At 49.1% G+C, this 17,236-nt stretch overlaps 1 pseudogene; it reads left to right on the top strand.

Moving 5' to 3' along the window:
- The first annotated feature begins 11,312 nt into the window (after positions 1-11,312).
- LOC109746203 (probable cytokinin riboside 5'-monophosphate phosphoribohydrolase LOGL7) overlaps positions 11,313-17,236 on the top strand; it is a 46,887-nt pseudogene continuing 40,963 nt past the window's right edge.

Raw genomic sequence — 17,236 nt, forward strand, 5'->3', positions numbered from 1 at the left:
GTTTTTATTATACCCATCTTGGATGCCCATCATATTAGGACTAAATTCATAACCAAAGCAAATTACCATGCTGTTTAGGACTCTCAAAATAATATAAGTGAAGCACGAGAGTTCATCTATTTCTTCAAAATGAAACCACCGCCGTGCTCTAAAAGGATGTAAGTGAAGCACTAGAGCAAATGACAAACTACTCCGAAAGATATAAGTGAAGATCAAAGAGTAGTTGAATAATTATGTAACTATGTGAAGACTCTTTAACATTTAAGAATTTCAGATATTGGTATTTTATTCAAACAGCAAGCAAAACAAAAGAAAATAAAATGACGCTCCAAGCAAAACACATATCATGTGGTGAATAAAAATATAGCTCCAAGTAAAGTTACCGATGAACGAAGACGAAAGAGGGATGCCTTCCGGGGCATCCCCAAGCTTAGGCTTTTGGTTGTCCTTGAATATTACCTTGGGGTGCCTTGGGCATCCCCAAGCTTAGGCTCTTTCCACTCCTTATTGCATAGTCCATCGAATCTTTACCCAAAACTTGAAAACTTCACAACACAAAACTCAACAGAAAACTCGTAAGCTCTGTTAGTATAAGAAGATAAATCACCACTTAGGTACTGTTGTGAACTAATTCTAAATTCATATTGGTGTAATATCTACTGTATTCCAACTTCTCTATGGTTCGTACCCTCTGATACTACTCATAGATTCATCAAAATAAGCAAACAACACATAGAAAACAGTATCTGTCAAAAACAGAACGGTCTGTAGTAATCTGTATCAAACGTATACTTCTGGAACTCCAAGAATTCTGATAAAATAGGACGACCTAGATAATTTTATTAGTGATCTACTGCAATTGGAATCAGTATTTTATCACTTTCTGGTGATTTTTAACAATTGTTTTCGTGAACAGAAAATTTCTGGATTTTTTAGCAAGATCAAATAACTATCATCCAAGAAGATCCTATAGGTCTTACTTGGCACAAACACTAATTAAATCATAAAACCACTTCTAACTAGAGGCTAGATGATTTATTTATTACTAAACAGGAACAAAAAGCAAGGAACAAAAACAAAATTGGGTTGCCTCCCAACAAGCGCTAATGTTTAACGCCCCTAGCTAGGCATGATGATTTCAATGATGCTCGCATAAAAGATAAGAATTAAACATAAAGAGAGCATCATGAAGAATATGACTAGCACATTTAAGTCTAACCCACTTCCTATGCATAGGGACTTTGTGAGCAAACAACTTATGGGAACAATAATCAACTAGCATAGTACGACAAAACAAGCATAAGTTTAAAACTTTAAGCACATAGAGAGGAAACTTGATATTGTTGCAATTCCTACAGGAATATATTCCTCCCTCATAATAATTTTCAGTAGCATCATGAATGAATTCAACAATATAACCAGCACCTAAAGCATTCTTTTCATGATCTACTTGCATAGAAAATTTCCTACTCTCCACGTAAGCAAATTTATTCTCATCAATAGTAGTGGGAGCAAACTCAACAAAAACTATCATGTGATTGAAAATTAAGATCAAGATGACAAGTTTCATGGTTATCATTATTCTTTATAGCATACGTGTCATCACAATAATCATCATAGATAGGAGGCATGCTTTCATCATAATAAATTTGCTCATCAAAACTTGGGGGACTAAACATATCATCTTCATCAAACATAGCATCCCCAAGCTTGTGGCTTTGCTTATCATTAGCATCATGGGTATTCAAGGAATTAATACTAACAACATTGCAATCATGCTCATCATTCAAAGATTTAGTGCCAAACATTTTATATACTTCTTCTTCTAGCACTTGAACACATTTTTCCTTCCCATCATTCTCACGAAAGATATTAAAAAGATGAATCGTATGAGACAAGCTCAATTCCATTTTTTTGTAGTTTTCTTCTATAGACTAAACTAGTGATAAAACAAGAAACAAAAAGATTCAATTGCAAGATCTAAAGATATAACTTCAAGCACTCACCTCCCCGGCAACGGCGCCAGAAAAGATCTTGATATCTACTACACAACCTTCTTCTTGTAGACGTTGTTGGGCCTCCAAGTGCAGAGGTTTGTAGGACAGTAGCAAATTTTCCTCAAGTGGATGACCTAAGGTTTATCAATCCGTGGGAGGCGTAGGTTGAAGATGGTCTCTCTCAAATAACCCTGCAACCAAATAACAAAAGAGTCTCTTGTGTCCCCAACACACCCGATACAATGGTAAATTGTATAGGTGCACTAGTTCGGCGAAGAGATGGTGATACAAGTGCAATATGGATAGTAGATATAGGTTTTTGTAATCTGAAAATATGAAAACAACAAGTTAACTAATGATAAAAGTGAGCGTAAATGGTATTGCAATGCCAGGAAACAAGGCCTATGGTTCATACTTTCACTAATGCAAGTTCTCTCAACAATAATAACATAATCGGATCATATAACTATCCCTCAACATGCAACAAAGAGTCACTCCAAAGTCACTAATAGAGGAGAACAAACGAAGAGATTATTTTAGGGTACAAAACCACCTCAAAGTTATTCTTTTTGATCAATCTATTCAAGAGTCCATAGTAAAATAACACGAAGCTATTCTTTCCGTTCGATCTATCATAGAGTTCGTACTAGAATAACACCTTAAGACACAAATCAACCAAAACCCTAATGTCACCTAGATACTCCAATGTCACCTCAAGTATCCGTGGGTATGATTATACGATATGCATCACACAATCTCAGATTCATCTATTCAAACCAACACAAAGTACTTCAAAGAGTGCCCCAAAGTTTCTACCGGAGAGTCAAGACGAAAACGTGTGCCAACCCCTATGCATAGGTTCATGGGCGGAACCCGCAAGTTGATCACCAAAACATACATCAAGTGGATCACGTGATATCCCATTGTCACCACAGATAAGCACGGCAAGACATATATCAAGTGTTCTCAAATCCTTAAAGACTCAATCCGATAAGATAACTTCAAAGGGAAAACTCAATCCATTACAAGAGAGTAGAGGGGGAGAAACATCATAAGATCCAACTATAATAGCAAAGCTCGCGATACATCAAGATCGTACCACCTCAAGAACACGAGAGAGAGAGAGAGAGAGATCAAACACATAGCTACTGGTACATACCCTCAGCCCTGAGGGTGAACTACTCCCTCCTCGTCATGGAGAGCGCCGGGATGATGAAGATGGCCACCGGTGAGGGATCCCCCCTCCGGCAGGGTGCCGGAACAGGGTCCCGATTGGTTTTTGGTGGCTACAGAGGCTTGCGGCGGCGGAACTCCCGATCTATTCTGCTCCCTGATATTTTTAGGGTATATGGACATATATAGGCGAAAGAAGTCGGTCAGGGGAGCCACGAGGGGCCCACGAGGGTGGGGGCGCGCCCAGGGGGGCAGGCGCGCCTCCCTGCCTCGTGGCCACCTCGTTGCTTCCCTGACGTACACTCCAAGTCTCCTGGATTGCTTCCGTTCCAAAAATAACTCTTCCGAAGGTTTCATTCCGTTTGGACTCCGGTTGATATTCCTTTCCTTCGAAACACTGAAACAAGGGAAAAAACAGGAACCGGCATTGGGCTCTGGGTTAATAGGTTAGTCCCAAAAATAATATAGAAGTGTAAAATAAAGCCCATAAACATCCAAAACGGATAATATAATAGTATGGAACAATCAAAAATTATAGATACGTTGGAGACATATCAGCGACCTTGGCCAGGGCCGCCTTCAGCTCAGCGTCCTTGTCCTCAGCCGCCTTCACGGCCTCCTCGTGGAGCCGGGTCTCCTCCACCGCGGCCACCAGCGCCTTCAGGCGCTCCACCTCGGCCTGGAGCTGCCCCTTGTCATCGGCCAGCTTGCCGCGTTGCTGGTCCGCCTCGGCAAGGGCCTGCTGCGCCTCCACGACCTTGGCGGCCTCCGCCTTGAGGCGCTCCACCTCGGCCTCGAGGCTGCTCTTGTCGCCCGCCAGCTGCTCCTGCAGCCGGCTGGCTTTGTCGAGCGCCTGCCGGGATCCCGTCGCCGCCGCCTTCGCCTTCTCCGCCTCGGCCCCAAGCCGGTCGACGTCTGCGACAAGCCAGTCATAGTGAAAACCAGCCCGAATCAGCCGGGTCCTCCAAGACAGCACCTCGGCTGCAGAAGAAAAACTCAGCAACAAAGTACTATTTTAAGATTTGACCCAACTGCTACGCAGTTAGCCCGAATCTCGGGGGCTACACCCACTGGGTGCGCTAGCGTGCCCCCACTAGAAAAGAGCATGAAAAATAAGTACCTACCGCGACGCGGAGCTCCTTCTCCTTGGCGGCGAGCCTCTCCTTGAGACGCCGGTGCGTCTCAGGGAGCCCGTTGAAAACAGTGACCCGGTAGGAGTTCAGTTGTTGCGAAAGACAACAATCAGCGCAAGACAGCAAGATAAGATTCGACCGAACTGCTACACAGTTGGCCCGAATCTTGGGGGCTACACCCAGTGGGTGCGCTGGCGCACCCCCATAAAGGAAAAGAAACGATGGAAAAGAGAAGCAGAACGCAAACAAAAACTTACAAAGACGGCGCGCTCCAGCTCCTGCGTCGCCTCGACCTCGGCCTGGGCGAAGGCCTGAGTCCGGTCCATCCGCCCTCGCAGGCGATGGGTTACGGCAGCCATCGCCGCCTCCTCCTGGGTCGGAGGTCCGAAGGGGACCTCGCTGGTCCCGCTCCGCGACGGCCGCGGCTTGGCAACCCGGCGCCCTCCGGACCTGAGCACCAGGGCGTGCTCTCCACCGGCTGCCTCCCTGCCGGCGCCTTCTTCGGCACCCTCTCCGGCCCCGACGCCGGCTCGGTGGGCGGAGCGACTTGAGGCTCCACAACCGGCGGCGCCTCGCTCGCTGGCGCTTGGGACGCCCCCTCCGGCGCCGCCTCCTCCAAGACGGCGTCGCCGCCGCCTCCATCGGCCCCCTTCCGCTCGACCACGTCGGTCCGCGACGGGGTGCCGACCTCGACAACCATGACCTCCTGGTCGAGATCCATCACGGACGCACAGGCGCCCTGGCCGTGCTCCCCTCCGACGCCGGCACGAAGACCATCGCCGCCACCGCCGTCCCCGTGGGCATCTCCGGCCACGCCGGCTCTTCGCCAGGCCAGGCCGTCGGCGTCGGCCAGGTCCAGACCGAGGTCCGGATCCATCGGCGCCTCCCCCCCGTCTCGGTCAACGATGCCGGACCGGCTCCTCCAGAATGCGGCGCCCTCAGCGGACGCGGCGTCTGCCGCCGCCAGCGCCAGTGAGATTGCCGACCTGAAGCACAAGACCAAAATGATTACGCCGAGTCGAGCGGAGCCGCTCAGCAACTCGGCCCAAGCAAAAAGATCCACTTACCCCGGCACCACCGGAACGGCGGGCCTCGCCGCCCTCTCCCGAGGGGCGCCGCGCCTCCTCTTGGCGGGCAGCTTCGCACCTCCAGCCGGGTCCGCCGCGCACTTCGCGGTCAGGGCCCGCGGCGCGACGTTATCCTTCCCTTGCGGCCGCCTCGCCGCCGCCGCCCCCCGAGACGATCCGGCTCCGGCCGTGCCGCCGCCTCCTCCGCCCGGCGCCGCTACATCAGCAGCTCGCGTCAGCACCCCCAAAGCCGTCACGCAACCGGCGATTCAAGAAATAAAAACAAGACTCACCTACTCGGCGCCCTACGCCCGTGTCGGTGGCCGCCGCCTCCGCTCCGCCATGGGCCTCGGGCTCCTCCGAGGCAACCCGCACCACGTGCGCCCGCGCCCGGTCGTAAGGATGCCGGACGGCGTTCAGAAGCACCTCTCACGTCGCGTCGGGATGGACAAGAAGATAAGCAGCAGCGAAGTACGGAGACCAGGGACTCACCAACGGTGCCGGGTTCACGTGGCTGTACGGGGCCTTCCCGAACTCCCAGTCAACCCCCAAGTTGGCCTTGGAGATGTCATTGACCCGGCACACGACCTGGTCCACCGCCAGCCGTGTGTTCGCCATGCGGTTGGGGTCCTGGAGGCCGGTCATCTGTCTGATGAGATGGCTGTGCTGCTGCAGCGGCAGCACCCGCCGGACAATGAAGGCGGTGATGAGGTTGGTGCCGGTGAGCTTCTCCCGCGCCTTCATCACCGACACCCGCTCGCTCAGGTTGAGCACCTCCTGCGACGGGTGCTTGGGGTAGTACCCCCAGTTCTGCTTCCCCCACGGTGGCGAGTTGATGAACGGTGGAAGATTGATGCGGTCCTCGCCGAGGTTGTGGACGTAGAAGAAGGAGTTCTACCATTTCTTGGCAGAATCCTCCAGCGGCATCCTCGGGCAGTCGGCGCCCGACTGCTTGGTGACGACGGCCTCCCCGCACTCGGACATCTCCCCGGCCTTCGGCCCCTGCTGCTTTAGGAAGAAGAAGCGCACCCAGAGGTCGATCGAAGGCTTGACCCCCAGGTACCGCTCGCAGAGGGTGACGAAGCCGGACAGCTGCACGATCGCGCCGGCGCCAAGATGGTGGGGCTGGAGCCCGAAGAACTCTAGAGAGTCACGGAAGAAGCCGCTCGCGGGCAGCCCAAAACCGCACTTGAAGTGCGGCAGGAAGACCACCCGCTCCGAGCCCTCGGGCCGCGGCTCCCGCTCGCCTTGCGGGAGACGCACCTCGACCTCCTCCGCCCTCGGCAGGCTCCTGGTGTCGTGGAGGTAGGCGACGTCGTCAAGAGTGACGGTCGAGCCCATCCACGATCCTGACGGCAGCACCATCACCCCGAGAACGGAAGAAAGCAGGAAGAAAGAAGGAAGAAGATGGCAAGAGAGCTCCGCCCAAGACAGCGGGCGTTGCAGCTAGCGGCGATCGTCAGAAGCAGAGGGAGGACGAAGAGGCAGGGGAGCGCGAGCGTGAGTGATCTCCGCCGCTCCCTTCGCCCCCAATTTATAGGCCATGATTCGAAACGTGGGGAAGCATGATCGTTTGCGATCGCCCCTCCCCCTTCCCCGCAATAAGTGCGCACGCGTGCATGCAGTAACTACCTGGAGAATGGCAACCGACCCGAGGACGCCGCAATAAATCCGCGCGCATGGGCCGAGGGTGCGCGGCGGCGGGCCCCAAGCCGTCGCCCCGTCCCGTCACGCGCGTGGCCTGTCAGGCCTCTCCGGCTCCCGGGCGCCACGTGACGGTCGCGCGAAGCCCAAAAGATTGCCCAAGATTCATCAAACTCCTCGGTTTCCTGCCACGAGTGGGATGCCGCGATCCGGCTTCCGGAAGCCGGCACACAGTGGCTGTTGCCGGACCCGGCGGTCACCAAAATCTGCCTCTAGAAGGGGGGAAACTGCGAAGGCCCTCCCATCCGAAGACGGTGGACCTTCACAGCTTCGGGGACTACTGTCGGGGGGATGAACCCCAGGCAGGCAATGGAACCCGGATCCTTTTCAAAAACAACGGGGCCAGCGTCACCCCTCGATCCGGCTCGCACTCGGCCGGGTCGCTCAAACCGGCCAAGCCCCGCGACCCGGCCAAAGCTCTCCAACCCGGCCGGACTCCTCAACTCGGCCCCAACAACCAAGCTCAAGACTTCCCCAACAACCCAGCACCGCCCTTGGCGTGTTCTCCAAACCCGGCCAAGGGTCAGCGGCCGTCCCATCCCAGCCGTACGATGGGGCGAGTCTCCACCAACTGATGACCGAAGCCACAGTGCCCCGCCCATGCCTCTGGTCAGCCGGACGAGGGAACAGTGCGTCCCACCTACCCGCTGAGGCGCTGACCAGGGTTGGCGTGGCAACAATGCATCCGACGTCACCCATGACGCCAGCAAGCAGCGACCTGAGGGAGCGCCACTGTAGCCGACTCGACTCGGCCTCGCCCTGACGACCGACAAGACGGCACACAGTGCCCCCTAGGCGCATGGGGCCTGCGCCCGGGGAACCCGGCGAGCCCTAGCACCCGGCGGGTCCCAGCACCGGGTTCCTGGACACTGACAACCCGGCCCTACGGCCTTGTACCATTACACTTGTACCCCTGGGGGGTTGACCTATAAAACCCCCCAGGAGCCCTCATGCATACGGGCAACTCCTTCACACACACACACGTAGCAAGCCACACCCAAGGAGAGGGAGCAGCCTAAGCCCTGGCCTGCCTTCCTTCTTCCTCCATACAACTCTAGGAGCAACTCTGTACTGTTACATATAAACCTCACTCGGCAGGACTAGGGGTGTTATCTCTCCGGAGAGCCCCGAACCTGGGTATGTCTTGCGTCCTGCGCTCGCTCATGCCGACCTCGCCTATGGAGCCCACCAGTGCCCTCGAGCCTCCTCCTATCTTTAGCCATCCCATGGCATCTGCCGTGCGCCCACCACGACACCCTCCCTTTTCACATGGGATGTAAAAAAATAAGAGTTAATCAGACCACTACTTTATCAAATCAATGACTCAGATATATTATGTACTTTTACCTCTCATGTGAAGGGGGGGTGGGGGGTAAGAGGGACCATGCTAAAATTTGCCTTACGCCAAACCTAAATGAACCGAGATTTCCTTCGCTTATAAAAATCATATCAATATAGGACTGCCTGCTAAATGATGATGGTTAGTATGATCCCCTGCTTGCATTGTTTGACAAAGGCGCCAGAGAGGGCTTCCTCAACCCAGATTGTACAGACATACTTGGAGCCATGGAACCATGGAGGAGCTGTTGGAGATGATAACGTGGTCCCAACTCGGAATTCACAATAAACCTATAAGCAATCAATCATAACATACAGATTGCACTTCATGGAAAATTTGGTCGCAGTTTTTACGCCAAACCCAAATGAACCGAGGTTCCCTTCGCTAACAAAAATCATATCAATATAGGCTGGGATACTAAATGTGCACGGTTACTTTTGTTGAGTATATTTGAAATTTTTTGATTAATTTAATCCAGGAATACTACATGTGGATGTTTACTTTTGTTGAGTATATTAGTAATTTTTCAATTAATTTAATCCAGGAAAAATCAGGAGCATGACGTAAATAATACTAAGCAGATACTGATACTTGAACATATTATCATGTACTAGACAAATAATAGAAACATCTATACAAATCGCTAGTACTGCACACATGGAAATAAATAGGAGCAAGGTAAATGTGTTATACCTCAAATAGGTCAGTTGGCAGTAGCAGCGGCGGCGGCGGCAGTCTTCTCGGCCGTCTTCTTGTCAGTAGAAGCCTTCTCGGCAGCAAGTCTCTCGTCTTCGGTGGACATGGTGATGATGAAATCGACGCGGCTGTAGACGACATAGTGGATGCAGATGAACAGAGGCGAGCAGTCACGTAGGAGACGCTCCCCAAAAACCTAAACGTCGCTCTCCCATACAAGATCTCAAGAGACGGGGTTTCGGAGGTCTGCTCTCCCGTCAACTGTGAACGCGGTGGATAGGATGAGATCGTTAGCAGCAATTTAATCACAAAACGTGCTTGTTATGTCCATCTACAATTTTAAAGTTGAATTGCATTGCCAAAAGTGTGCGAGTTTGTTTCGAGTGTTTATGTACGATTTGGCGAGGGTTGCATGCATAGGAGGAGCTGGCGCATGTCACATGTGTCTACTGAGTCGCCGCTAATGGGATCCGTACTCATTTGTAGCTGCTTTTTCCTTCGTTAAGGAAACAATGGCGACTTGAGTGATATGACTGGTATTCATCCTTGCTCCGCCTCATGTAGAGTGACAGTCATATTTCGCTTCCGAGCATATTTTCGAGAAGTAGCTATAGCTTCTTTTGAAACTGGAAGAACTCAAAGTGAGCTACACTTTTTTATTGTAGCAGATCGCCCAAGAAACTGTAAATTAGCTATAGTTCATCAACAAAGGTCAACAACTATGACAATTGTAAAATTGATATCCACGTTCTCTGTTTATTATGCCACTGGATAGGTCACTGTCCTTTGGGCTCCCAGCCACACAATGTCCCTCTGGCGCACGGCGCCCACAAATTCCGCGGCTACGCACACACAAGCCACACAACAGAGTGGATGTTGTTGCCTCAACTAAAGTCGTAGGTAGTATACAATAACAAATGCAATTAATCAAAATGTAGGTGCCATATTAAATTCTGACTCGTTCTCTCCCAAGAGATGGTAATATAAGTCGGCCGAAGACGCATCGATTTCATGTATGCTCAATACCATAGGATTTCCAACTATATTTTTTCAACACCATTTTGTTATTATCTACGTCTCAATGCACATTCCAAAAAAAAAAACCCAAGGCATACTAGGATTTAGAGGCATTAGGATTAGGAATGACACTTCCACGGGAATCTCGAGACACTCTATATGCTCCACATCTCCAACAACCTTCTCATATCGTACCAGCAGCCTTCTCATATCATACCACGTGTCTACTACAATCTGAACTTACGATCCATAACTTGTGTCTGTGTACGTGTATGTGTCTATTATCGTCCTGTTCGTGTTGCCGGTCTGCTTATGACCCAATTTTCTAATCATGCTCATCTCACTGAAAATTGAGCGTCATCAAAATAGAGTTGTTCATAGTTGAGCTAGTATTGATAGATCTGATGGTAGTATCGCTCGTTGGTTGCGCTGAGTGACAGAGAGTGTTACTCATTTCATAGTAGCTGACTGTAAGTCTGTATCTGAGGAATAAAACCCACGTTATCCCGCAAAATAGAAAAATATCACGTACTTTTTTTACGAAAAGGACCAGATCTATTATAAAGATTCACCGGAAGCACAAAACACCGCAAAGATAATAAAAATTACATCGAGATCCATGGAACACCGAACAACCACTGCCGCTGCCAGAACGAGCCGCCGATGAGCCGTTGTCGCCGCTCCCAGACCGGAGGCGGCATGACCTTGTCGGTGACACATGGGAAGTCTTTGTGCACGAACCTGTAAGGACCAACGCTCCGGAGCCGCAGTCATCGCCGCTGAATTTTGAATCGAGCTGAAGAACCTCACACCAAATATCACCGTTGCGTTGCACGACGAGAAACCCTAACATCACCGCCTCGAGAAGCTGGCGAGTCTACGCCAGAGCTCTGTCTAATCCATCCCAATGGACAAACTTGAGGAGGATCGGAGCCCGAAAGACTGTCTTGAATAAGAAGCACCGTCATCCGTCCAGACGCCGCCCCTGCGTGGACTGAAACAATACCTGTCTACTAGCCGGATCCGAGGCACCAGAAATCCCCTCCCCGCCACAGGCGGCTGGAGGGGGAGGGGGGGGGGTCCTCGTGCTCGCCTGTGGAGATCGCGGAAAAAAAAGCTGTCCTATCGAGGGATTCTAATATCACATACTAGCCCATCAAATCGTTGAGCTGGTATACCTCTGAATTATGTCATTTAGTATTCGATTTGCTTAGAAACATAAATTTTATCTAAACATAGTACAACTAGTATCATGTACTATGTATAAATGGATTTGGACATTGAATTGGTCGTTCCTATCTTCGTTTCTTTTTTGCATTTACAGGTGAGTAGGGACGTCGACCTGGCCTATGTCGGCGGCAGCATCGGCCTCATAGGCCTCATCACGTGGAGGCAAAATTTCGTGTTTTGACCCTTTTGTGGTATAAAATCGAGATCTGACCCCGGTTGAATTTTTTTCGTGATCTGATCCTTTTGCTACCGCCGAAGGGGTCGGCGGTAGGGTCACGCAACCTACCGCCAGAGGTTCTGGCGGTGGCATGGACGGCACCCTACCGTTACCTAACGGCCAGCGCAACACCCTACCGCTGCAGGCATTGGCGGTAGGTTGCCTGACATTACCGCCAGGATGCTTGGCGGTAGGGTCCTGTGGTTTTGGGTTTTTACAAGTTTTAACGATTGTTTTTTAAAGTTTTATCACAGTTAATGTCAAAGGTTTTTTAACATAGTTTCACAAATAGCAAAATATGAGCTCACATATTAATGAAGGTGTTCCACATAGCAAATATCAAATAGTTTCACAAGTAGCAAATAGCAAACTTGTCCACATAATTTGACAACCCCAACTAACGCAAGTAGTTTCGCAAAAGCAAAGCCAACAACCGGTGCAACAAGTTCTTAAGACAAGTTTAGAGAGCGGGGAGACATCTTCAGCGCTCCTCGTATGTTAGGCCTGGCCGTGGAGACATATACGGTAGCGGATCCACCGGTTCAGGCGGAGGTGGATAGTCGGCATCCGACCGTTCAAGCACACCCACCTTGCCTTGCCCGCTGGAGTTTTCGCCTCCGCCCTTCCCCAGCTGATGATATCGAACGCCGATGCACTTGGGGGCGGCATCCTGGCTCTCTCCTCGGCATTGCTCTCGAAGTAGATTCTCTGGCCTAAATTGCGCAACTCCCAGTTGGAGTGCTGCTTGGCAGCTTCAATGGTCCCTTCCCGACGGACTGTGGAGATAGTTGGATCTACCTACATCTCTGCAATCACTCTCTTCCACTCCTTCACACTCTGTGACCAACACTTTACATCGTCAAAGATCCGCTCTGCCCTCTCTTGCCACCGCTCTGCCCTCGTCGCCTCTAGGACCTCGTCTGAGACAGATCCCACCGGCTGCAGCATCTCGGGGAAGGCCTCGTACACGTACGAGAGAGGCAAATCTGACGGGTCGTGTTGGAGATGAATGGGCGATGCTTGCACCACAGTTGCAGACCTAAAAATATGGATGCATCACACATTAGGGTTCATCATCTCCAAAAAAAATTCTAAACCTAGGGTTCATCATATAGTCAAAAATTCTAAACCTATTAACTTGTAAATTAGGGTTCATCACCTTCAAAAAAACCTAGCTTGTATTAGGGTTCATCATGTGTTCAAAAAATATGGTCAAAAAAAATCTAAACCTAGGGAGGTTTCATCATATGGTCAAAAAAACTAAACCTAGGGTTCATCAACTAGGTTCATCATGATGCACTCACCTAGGTTCATCATATTAACTAGGGTTCATCATATCAACTAGGGTTAATCATGATTTTGAACATGAACATGAACATGAATGCACCTTTTTTAGGCTACAAAAAAGCGGATTGATTTGACTCAAAGTAATTGGGGAATCGGAGGAGCTTAATTTCCTCTTTCCGGAGCCATCTCGATCCGCAAAATCCGTGAAGAAACGAACAAGATCGGAGGGGGTAAGGGGAGGAGATGAGAAAAGGGACGAGAGGAAGAAGAAGGCGGCTGGGTGGGTGGGGATAAGGGGGTGGGGTGGGTTGGGCGGGGCGGCTGGGTTCCTAAATGCCCAAACCCTACCGCCAAGGACGTCGACGGTAGGGATAGACAACGTACCGCCATTGAAGGAAATATGCCCTAGAGGCAACAATAAAGTTATTATTTATTTCCTTATATCATCATAAATGTTTATTATTCATGCTAGAATTGTATTAACTGGAAACATGATACATGTGTGAATACATAGACAAACGGAGTGTCACTAGTATGCCTCTACTTGACTAGCTCGTTGATCAAAGATGGTTATGTTTCCTCGCCATAAACATGAGTTGTCATTTGATTAACGAGATCACATCATTAGGAGAATGATGTGATTGACTTGACCCATTCCGTTAGCTTAGCACACGATCGTTTAGTATGTTGCTAATGCTTTCTTCATGACTTATACATGTTCCTATGACTATGAGATTATGCAACTCCCGTTTACCGGAGGAACACTTTGTGTGCTACCAAACGTCACAATGTAACTGGGTGATTATAAAAGTGCTCTACAGGTGTCTCCAAAGGTACTTGTTGGGTTGGCGTATTTCGAGATTAGATTTGTCACTCCGATTGTCGGAGAGGTATCTCTGGGCCCTCTCGGTAATGCACATCACTATAAGCCTTGCAAGCATTGTAACTAATGGGTTAGTTGCGGGATGATGTATTACGGAACGAGTAAAGAGACTTGCCGGTAACGAGATTGAACTAGGTATTGAGATACCGACGATCGAATCTCGGGCAAGTAACATACCGATGACAAAGGGAACAACGTATGTTGTTATGCGGTTTGACCGATAAAGATCTTCGTAGAATATGTGGGAGCCAATATGAGCATCCAGGTTCCGCCATTGGTTATTGACCGGAGACATGTCTCGGTCATGTCTACATAGTTCTCGAACCCGTAGGGTCCGCACGCTTAAAGTTAGATGACGGTTATATTATGAGTTTATGTGTTTTGATGTACCGAAGGAGTTCGGAGTCCTGGATGAGATCAGGGACATGACGAGGAGTCTCGAAATGGTCGAGATGTAAAGATCGATATATTGGACGACTATATTCGGACATCGGAAAGGTTCCGAGTGATTCGGCTATTTTTCGGAGTACCGGAGAGTTATGGAAATTCGTATTGGGCCTTAATGGGTCATACGGGAAAGGAGAGAAAGGCCACAAAGGGTGGCCGCACCCCTCCCCATGGACTAGTCCGAATTGGACTAGGGAGGGGGGGGGGGCGTCCCCTTCCTTCCTTCTCCTTCTCCCTTCCCTTCTCCTACTCCAACAAGGAAAGGAGGAGTCCTACTCCCGGTGGGAGTAGGACTCCCCCCTTGGCGCGCCCTCCTCCTAGGCCGGCCGCCTCCCCCCTTGCTCCTTTATATACAGGGGCAGGGGGCACCCCAAAGACACAACAATTGATCTCTTGATCTCTTAGCCGTGTGCAGTGCCCCCCTCCACCATAATCCACCTTGATAATATCGTAGCGGTGCTTAGGCGAAGCCCTGCGTCGGTAGAACATCATCATCGTCACCACGCCGTCGTGCTGACGGAACTCGCCCTCAAAGCTCGGCTGGATCGGAGTTTGAGGGACGTCATCGAGCTGAACGTGTGCTGAACTCGGACGTGCCGTGCGTTCGGTACTTGATCGGTCGGGTCGTGAAGACGTACGACTACATCAACTGTGTTGTGCTAACGCTTCCGCTTTCGGCCTACGAGGGTACGTGGACAACACTCTCCCCTCTCGTTGCTATGCATCACCATGATCTTGCGTGTGCGTAGAATTTTTTTTGAAATTACTACGTTCCCCAACAGTGGCATCCGAGCCTGGTTTTATGCGTTGATGTTATATGCACGAGTAGAACACAAGTGAGTTGTGGGCGATATAAGTCATACTGCTTACCAGCATGTTATACTTTGGTTCGACGGTATTGTTGGATGAAGCGGCCCGGACCGACATTACGCGTACGCTTACGCGAGACTGGTTCTTCCGACGTGCTTTGCACAGAGGTGGCTGGCGGGTGTCAGTTTCTCCAACTTTAGTTGAACCGAGTGTGGCTACGCCCGGTCCTTCCGAAGGTTAAAACAGCACCAACTTGACAAACTATCGTTGTGGTTTTGATGCGTAGGTAAGAACGGTTCTTGCTAAGCCCGTAGCAGCCACGTAAAATTTGCAACAACAAAATAGAGGACGTCTAACTTGTTTTTGCAGGGCATGTTGTGATGTGATATGGTCAAGGCATGATGCTAAATTTTATTGTTTGAGATGATCATGTTTTGTAACCGAGTTATCGGCAACTGGCAGGAGACATATGGTTGCCGCTTTATTGTATGCAATGCAATCGCCCTGTAATGCTTTACTTTATCACTAAGCGGTAGCGATAGTCGTAGAAGCATAAGATTGGCGAGACAACAACGATGCTACGATGGAGATCAAGGTGTCGCGCCGGTGACGATGGTGATCATGACGGTGCTTCGGAGATGGAGATCACAAGCACAAGATGATGATGGCCATATCATATCACTTATATTGATTGCATGTGATGTTTATCTTTTATGCATCTTATCTTGCTTTGATTGACGGTAGCACTATAAGATGATCCCTCACTAAATTATCAAAGTATAAGTGTTCTCCCTGAGTATGCACCGTTGCGAAAGTTCTTCATGCTGAGACACCACGTGATGATCCGGTGTGATAGGCTCTACGTTCAAATACAACGGGTGCAAAACAGTTGCACACGCGGAATACTCAGGTTAAGCTTGACGAGCCTAGCATATAACAGATATGGCCTCGGAACACGGAGATCGAAAGGTCGAGCGTGAATCATATAGTAGATATGATCAAAATAGTGATGTTCACCGTTGAAACTACTCCTACTCACGTGATGATCGGACATGGTTTAGTTGATATGGATCACGTGATCACTTAGAGGATTAAAGGGATGTCTATCTAAGTGGGAGTTCTTAAGTAATATGATTAATTGAACTTTAATTTATCATGAACTTAGTCCTGGTAGTATTAGCATGTCTATGTTGTAGATCAATAGCTTGCGTTCTTGCTTCCCTATATTTTATGTATATTCCTAGAGAAAACTAAGTTGAAAGATGATAGTAGCAATGATGCGGACTGGGTCCGTGATCTGAGGATTATCCTCATTGCTGCACAGAAGAATTATGTCCTTGATGCACCGCTAGGTGACAGACCTATTGCAGGAGCAGATGCAGGCGTTATGAACGTTTGGCTAGCTCAATATGATGATTACTTGATAGTTTAGTGCACCATGCTTAACGGCTTAGAATCGGGAATTCAAAGACATTTTGAACGTCATGGACCATATGAGATGTTCCAGGAGTTGAAGTTAATATTTCAAGCAAATACCCGAGTTGAGAGATATGAAGTCTCCAACAAGTTCTATAGCTAAAAGATGGAGGAGAATAGCTCAAACAGTGAGCATGTGCTCAGATTGTCTGGGTACTACAATCGCTTGAATCAAGTGGAAGTTAATCTTCCAGATAAAATAGTGATTGACAGAATTCTCTAGTCACCATCACCAAGTTAGTAGAATTTGTGATGAACTATAATATGCAAGGGATGACGAAAACAATTTCCAAGCTCTTCACGATGCTAAAATCGGCGAAGGTAGAAATCATGAAAAACATCAAGTGTTGATGGTTGACAAGACCACTAGTTTCAAGAGAAAGGACAAAGGGAAGAAGGGGAACTTCAAGAAGAACGGCAAGCAAGTTGCTGCTCAAGTGAAGAAGCCCAAGTCTGGACCTAAGCCTGAGACTAAGTGCTTCTATTGCAAAGGGACTGGTCACTAGAAGCGGAACCACCCCAAGTATTTGGCGGATAAGAAGGATGGCAAAGTGAACAAGCTATATTTGATATACATTATTGATGTGTATTTTACTAGTGTTCGTAGCAACCCCTCGATATTTGATACTGGTTTAGTTGCTAAGAGTAGTAACTCGAAACGGGAATTGTAGAATGAACAGAAACTAGTTAAGGGTGAAGTGACGATGTGTGTTGGAAGTAGTTCCAAGATTGATATGACCATCATCGCACACTCCCTATA

The sequence above is a fragment of the Aegilops tauschii genome, chromosome 1, assembly GCF_002575655.3.
Source record: "Aegilops tauschii subsp. strangulata cultivar AL8/78 chromosome 1, Aet v6.0, whole genome shotgun sequence".
Lineage (NCBI taxonomy): Eukaryota > Viridiplantae > Streptophyta > Magnoliopsida > Poales > Poaceae > Aegilops > Aegilops tauschii.